The 7598-nt window shown below is 41.5% G+C and overlaps 1 protein-coding gene across 2 annotated transcripts in view; it reads right to left on the reverse strand.

Moving 5' to 3' along the window:
- NCOA2 (nuclear receptor coactivator 2) overlaps nucleotides 1-7598 on the reverse strand; it is a 275696-nt gene that overhangs the window by 209265 nt on the left and 58833 nt on the right. Inside the window, exon 3 of one of the 2 annotated variants that reach the window (XM_026662487.1) lies at nucleotides 3846-3939. The exons of the other annotated variant lie outside the window; for it this stretch is intronic. The gene's annotated coding sequence lies outside the window, so the exon portion shown is untranslated. The remainder of the gene's footprint in view (nucleotides 1-3845; nucleotides 3940-7598) is intronic. 2 annotated transcript variants of the gene reach the window in all.

Here is a 7598-nt window from a genome sequence, read left to right on the forward strand (position 1 = left end):
TATTAAAAAAACAAACCCCAAAGCAGGGGTGGGCAAATTACGGCCTGCGAGCCATTTTAAGCCGGCCCGCAAGCTCCCACTAGGGGGCGAGGTCTGGGGCTTGCCCTGCTCCAGTGCTCCAGCCAGGGATCAGGGTCGGGGGCCACACCGTGTGACTCCTGGAAGCTGCAGCATGGCCCCGCTCCAGCTCCTAGGGCACTCCAATGGCCCCCTCCGGCGCTCCAATGGGAGCTGCAGGGGCAGTGCCTGCAGACGGGGCAGCGTGCAGAGCCGCCTGGTTGCGCCTCCGCATACGAGCCGGCGAAGGGACATGCTGCTGCTTCCGGGAGCCGCCTGAGGTAAGTGCCACTCGGAGTCTGCACCCCCTGAGCCTCTCCCCACACCCCAACCCCCTGCTCCAGCCCTGATCCCCCTCCCGCCCTCCGAACTCCTCGGTCCCAGCCCAGAGCACCCTCCTACACCCCACACTCCTCATCCCCAGCCTCACCTCAGAGCCTGCACCCCACTCCAGGCTGGAGCCCCCTCCTGCACCTTGAACTCCTCATTTCTGACCTTACCCCGAAGCCCGCACCCCCAACCAGAGCCCTCACCTCCTCCCACACCCCAACCCCAATTTTGTGAGCATTCATTGCCCACCATACAATTTTTATTCCCAGATGTGGCCCTCGGGCCAAAAATTTTGCCCACCCCTGCCCCAAAACAATGAGACCCCAATGTCAGAGAGGCATTCATTATCACAACTGACATTATTTTGATTTTTCCCCATCCACACAGCTGGTTAAACAAAACAAAAAAAGGAAACATCTCCATGTATTTCAGCCTAGAACTAAAGACAGTAAAAGCCCACTGCAAACAGTCAACAAGGACACATTTTTGAAGATACTTGCTTTATCTACTAATAACATATACATTAGTCCAAACCCTCTAAAAATTTCATAGTAACATAATATTCTATAAACCTTAGATGAATTAGGTCAGCAGACTACTTATCTGAAAAAAAGAGAAACAAGTGAAAATTATTGGCCCATGTAAGACTATATGTAATCATCTTCCTTCAAATTTGCTTGGGTACAGCAGACACGAACCGGAGAAAGTATGATAACTTCCTAGAAAAAATTATATTTAAGCACAATTTGCAAGAGAAGTTCTAATATGATTTCACTACCCAGAGTAGACGGCCACTTTCCAGCTTCAATTCCAGTGCCCTTAGCTCTCCCTTCCAACCTCTAAAATCCTCCCTCTGCACAAATGAGCACTTCACTTGTAAGGTAAATAAAGTAGAGGACTTATTAAGCTAGTTTCTTACATATGCTGTGGAAGAAGTGGGTCTTCAAGAGGGATTGAAATGAGGCTTTGTGGACCAAATCAAGAAAAGTGTTCCTTTGTGTAAGTGCAACATGGATGACAGTGCTATAAGTCCACGATATCTCACATCTACAGAATCATCCCAAGTTACTCAGAGAAAAGAGAGTTCTGAGATTTAAGAGGCTCCACATTCTTTCTGAATTAACAACTCACTCCTTACTTACTGGATTCTGTCATATACATTTGGAGAAGACAATCATCTTCCTCAAGTCACACAACAATAGCGCTCTGTAAACCTTCAGACTGAACTAATTTTTGTCATGCATTCTAAAAGCAGACAACAAAAACGCAGCTCTGGTCTGTTATCAATGCTTTGCAAGAGAATGTTTCCATTCCGTGTCAGTCACTTTATCGCCAGGAAGGACAGAGAGGATAAACATTACAATGAGCTGCCACTACTCTCTCAGCAAATTCTCTCTCACTTTAATGTCCTGAACGTAAACCTTCATGAAAACCAAAAATATAAGACTTCATCAATGAGCAGTTTATCCACCTAAGCAGGGGAGTTTTCCTGTGGGGGCAAGAACAAAGGTATATCAAGTAACCCAATGAGTAGATTCCATGTACACCTCAATGGCAGGGATATTCAGGCACTCTTAAAACCCTTAGACACCAACTAGTGTTTTTGACATCTCTATATAGACTCCTCTTATCACAGGACACAATTTAGCACATACACATACAAATTAGCTTCTGTAGCACAAAATACACAAAGAAGTAGATTTTGGAGAATTGGGTTAAGGTACAGCTACCGAGCAACTAGTCCTAGTAGTCTTATTTAAAACCTTTATTTTCTTCCTAGCATCAGATAATTGAATTCTAAATGATTCTGTGTGGAGGTGGGTAAGGGACTGATCTGTAATGTTTTACAAATTAAAATTCAGTGAAACATGTTTCTCAAGTGGTGCACAATGCTTAACATACACCTCTACCCCGATATAACGCTGTCCTCGGGAGCCAAAAAAATCTTACCACATTATAGGTGAAACTGCGTTATATCGAACTTGCTTTGATCCGCTGGAGTGCGCAGCCCCCTCCCCCCCCCACGGAGCACTGCTTTACCGCGTTATATCTGACGTCGTATTATATTGAGTCGCGTTATATCGGGGTAGAAGTGTATTTTACATTTCAGCAGAAGTGAGCAAGCATGATTTGAAATGCAGAAAATAACCAAGTTAAAATAACTTAATTCGTATAGAGAAGCTGGACAAAAATGGGAATTCCAAGTTAAAGTTAACTTTCTGTTCCTATCTCATCTCCATTGTGCCTAAATACTGCAAAGATCTCAGAGCAGAGGCCAGTTTTACACCCAGCGTTTAACTACAGTCCAACAGAGAGAATGCAAATTGGTTAAAGGCAGGGCCAGTATAAAGAATTTGAAAAGAAAGAAGAGAGAGAATGAAAATCTGAAGAGCCAATGACACCAGCAAGTGACCTGCAGGGCTGTCAATGCAGCACCTTTCACGAGCTTGAGATTTACGAAATAATTTGATAAATAGAAAATAGACACAAAACACAACTTCAGTAGATAATCTTTCCTTTCACTGAACAAAATTAAATGTAATCAAAGTTAAATTTCTAAGAAATGCAAGGGCTCTCAGTATTTCAATTAAATAAACCTCAATATATAAATCCTTCAGTTCCCAGTGCCAACTCCACCCTACCTACCCCTCAGTACTTCACTGAAAAATGTAGAAAAATGAAGCAAGAAAGTTTCATAGCCTCCTCTTGCTTCCACAGTAAACAATATTTGAGGCTTTGCATACATTAAGTTCACTTTATGACAAATATTCTATTATGTTAACATTTATGAACCATTTCTTTTTATACAAACTGATAATTTCAAGCAGATATATAAATTTATACACCACAAGAGCAGTTTTTAAATCAGTATAATCATATTAATTCCAGTTAAATGTCTGCCTGTTTAACCATCTAGAGCAGGGGTCGGCAACCTTTCAGAAGTGGTGTGCCGAGTCTTCATTTAATCACTCTAATTTAAGGTTTCGCATGCCAGTAATACATTCTAACGTTTTTAGAAGGGCTCTTTTTATAAGTCTAGAATATATAACTAAACTATTGTATGTAAAGTAAATAAGGTTTTTAAAATGTTTAAGAAGCTTCATTTAAAATTAATTTAAAATGCAGAGCCCCCCAGACCGGTGGCCAGGACCCGGGCAGTGTGAGTGCCATTGAAAATCAGCTCGCGTGCCACCTTCGGCAAGCGTGCCATAGGTTGCCTACCCCAATCTAGAGTCTGTGTGTCGAATACATTTGGAATAAATCTGCAATCCGTCAGCACTGGTACATGAGTGAGTCATGGAACACCCTAACCAAAGTGTGGAGAAATCTTACTACAGAAAGAAACTTTTAAGTGCAGAAAACTTTAAATGTCTGTCTTGTTTTACCAAAAGAAAAAAAAAGGAAGAAGTTAAGCTTAAAATCAAAACCATAGACATACAATCAGCAGTGTTACATACCAAGCTGTTCCAGCAGTATCTTGTCATTCAGGACGTAACATTTTCACGCATCAGCCATACAGATCCCAGAGGCTCAACCCACATTTCCTGATTTCTACAACAAAGATTGTCATTAAGCTACCAACATCATCAGGAATGCAGTACTACTGTAACCATACTTAAATTAACCTTTCATCCACTTTGAGCAAAACAAAAAAACTGTAAGACTGGTATGGCAAGTTAGTCAGCTTCTAAGCTATTATCCATAAGTTTCAGATGAGACAGCAGATCTATTAAGAGCACAAAGCCCTATATATATGCAACTTGCACTGAACTTCACTCAAAATAAAATGAACCCTGTTCAGTTTAGCCAGATTATTGTAATTCTCTCCTTCCTTCTGCTTTCATTTGGTTCACATATCACATAATGCACAGTTTTATAGGATTTTGCAGCTAGGATAGTATCTAAGAGCAAGCTTGCCTTGCCATGTCGCTCTAGCACTGGTTCTTTATTAAGCATACAGACTTGAAAATTATTTTGCTAATATTGTGCTGCTATGGCAATATCAACCAATGTTTTTGGGATAAGGTTATGACTTTTCTAGGTTATCTCTTTTTTCCAATGCACTCTGCATAACTGTTGACTTTCAATAAAGAAATAATGCATTAAAATTCTTTTCAATGCTTAGACTCTTCAGAGCCTTATAACTCTTGGTAATCTCATGGCTTTTAGCTCCTTACATTCCTCATAGCCACAGTCAATCTTCCATCGACACTGCAGATATGAGCCAGATCTCTGTATGCAAATTATTTGGTTATGCGTCTCATTTGCAAAATACTTTGTCATTTCAAGATAGATCTGCTAAATTAGTAATAGTGCTTAAACCAAACCCTGAAAAATATTTTTACTTTACACTTGTTCCTACATTCCCTTTTTCACAGGGTACACAGCCAGAGCAACTTGCATGAAGGGCACTGCATTAATATATGTGAGTGAAGCTCGTGTTCTCCTCTCCCATGTAAAAATGCACAGAAGGGAAACAAGAATGAAAAAAAAATGTATAGCTGTTGAGGAGCTGCCTGATTCTTGCAGTAGCTGCATGCTGTAAATTGGAGGATTCAGGAAAAACCCTGACCCAAACCCCGATCACAGATCCACAGTCAGCATCCTGGAGCAAAGCTCCCCCTCCACACTCCTTCCAAGCAAAGCTCACCTCTCATAAGGTAGCTGGACTGGCTGAAATGCTGCAACCCTCTGTAGGTCATAGAGCACATTGGATCAGCATCATCTATCCTATCAAGAATAATTTATCCTCCCCGTTGTGCATTATGTGGACCTACTGGATGGAGGAAATATACTGCATAAAGTGGCTCTCTTTTTGACTTAGGAAAGAAAGATGTGGAGAAATTGGAAAGGGTCCAAGGAAGAGCAACAAGAATGATTAAAGGTCTTGAGAACATGACCTATGAAGGAAGGCTGAAAGAATTGGGTTTGTTTAGTTTGGAAAAGAGAAGACTGAGAGGGGACATGATAGCAGTTTTCAGGTATCTAAAAGGGTGTCATAAGGAGGAGGGAGAAAACTTGTTCACCTTAGCCTCTAAGGATAGAACAAGATGCAATGGGCTTAAACTGCAGCAAGGGAGGTCTAGGTTGGACATTAGGAAAAAGTTCCTAACTGTCAGGGTGGTTAAACACTGGAATAAATTGCCTAGGGAGGTTGTGGAATCTCCATCTCTGGAGATATTTAAGAGTAGGTTAGATAAATGTCTATCAGGGATGGTCTAGACAGTACTTGGTCCTGCCATGCGGGCAGGGGACTGGACTCGATGACCTCTTGAGGTCCCTTCCAGTCCTAGAATCTATGAATCTATGAATCTGGTGGTGGTCTAGCAAATGGAACAAACATAGTTGCACAGTAGAAGATGCTACAGGCTCCAGCACACTACATTCTCCCTCCACATAGCTCCATCCACCTCATTTCTGCATTTTTGCTCCACACTGCACAGTGGAAGGGGATATTGGAACCCAAACAAATGATTCCATAATAAGTAACAATCACCTTCAGCCATACATTGCTTTCAGAAAATCTTTAGTCAGAAGTACTTTAAGTGAAAGACATTTCTTCCTATGCAGTATCTAATCTGTCTGCACACAAACTGAAAGAAGAAGAAAAAACACTATTTCAAGGACATACTATCTGCACTATTATTCTGAGAAACAAAGAACAATTTAACATTTTGAGGAAAGTGACACAGAGGTCTGCAATCTTCATCTGCACTCCTCTCCCAAGCAGACTGCATTGCATTAAGTCACTCATTCTAAAGTCTATAAAAAAGAGGCTCCAACAACTGAGCTACAATTAGTCAATAGAGGCATTCCACTAGCTGAAGCTAAGAGAGTCCCAGACATACCCCGATTTAATCAAGACACACTGAAAACAAAATTAATTTTCATAGTAAAATTATCAGCCAGATTTTATTTGCATTCTTCAGTTTTAGCCAAGAGGTCTATTTCGTTATAATGGGCATGATCCTGCAAGGTGCACAGTGATCTTTCATTATTGGCAGTAAATATTTTTATTACACGGCTCTCAAAGGCTCCACTCAGAATTAGGACCCCACTGTGCTGGGTGCTGTACAAAGGCAAAGAGACAATTCTTGCCCTGAACAGTTTATAGACTAAATATTCACCTGCAAGGGAAGGTAAAGGCACCTTCCAGTAGTGAGCTCCCTGTCAATTAACAACAACAAAAAATTGCAGGAATAAAATGTAGACAGGTAGCAGTGTTTTATGCATTTGAAAAACAGTATCATCTTCCATTATATTCCATAATGCTTTTTGCATCAGACCAGTTACTACTGGGTACATAATACATTTTCATTAATATGAATACAACCCAATTAGACACAGATTAGATACAAATATAGTGTGCCTACGAATTACAGGCCCTGTGGTATGTAATCTCCTGCAGACTAATCCCTGAATACATTGGCGCATAATTCCCAGCTCTGTTTTAGGTGAGTGCAATTCTTAATAACTTCTGTGCAGTTGTTATGACAGAGATGAGGTTCGTCCAGTGTGAATGACACCATTAAGATGTAAATATTGGGCAAACTGAAAAGCTACCAATTCACAGTAGCCTTCCTACAACTGAAAGAATACCATGTGGCTTGAACAGCAACACTGAAAATGATAGAACAAAAAGTCCTGTTGAGTTCAATGGAATTTTTCATATTAGCAGTTCAATGTATATCATAGTGGAAGCTGGTAGCAACCCCTGTATTTAGGTTGCCTAACACTTTCCATTATAAAGTATTCTTGCAATCTCATCTTTGAGAAGCACTCATGCCTCCATTATTTGCAGTAGACCTTTGGTATTCCGCACAGGGAATCTCCCATGGGCTACAGAAGTGCTTTTTCTTCGTCCCATGAAATTCCATTCAGATTTTGGCTGAGATATAAACTGTTAAAAATTGCCATTTCCCTTCTCTTGCTTGCGTTTCTCAGGAAAATACTAGCAGCATGCCAAAACCACCACTGAACATTCAGAAGCAGGGCTCACACCCCCAGAAGCTGCTCCACTGGAACTAGGGTTACCATTCGTCCGGATTCCCCCGGACATGTCCGGATTTTAGAGCTAAAAATAGCGTCCGGGGGGAATTTCTAAATGTCCGGACTTCCCCCCGGGCTCCGACAGCCAGAGACAGCCCCTCCTTCCCCCTGCAGCAGAGATCGCTCCCTCCCTGCATTTGCAGATCACCAGCCGGCCGTTC

This window comes from Terrapene carolina, unplaced genomic scaffold, assembly GCF_002925995.2.
Source record: "Terrapene carolina triunguis isolate 2854851 unplaced genomic scaffold, T_m_triunguis-2.0 Scaffold58, whole genome shotgun sequence".
In the NCBI taxonomy this organism is placed as follows: Eukaryota; Metazoa; Chordata; order Testudines; family Emydidae; genus Terrapene; species Terrapene triunguis.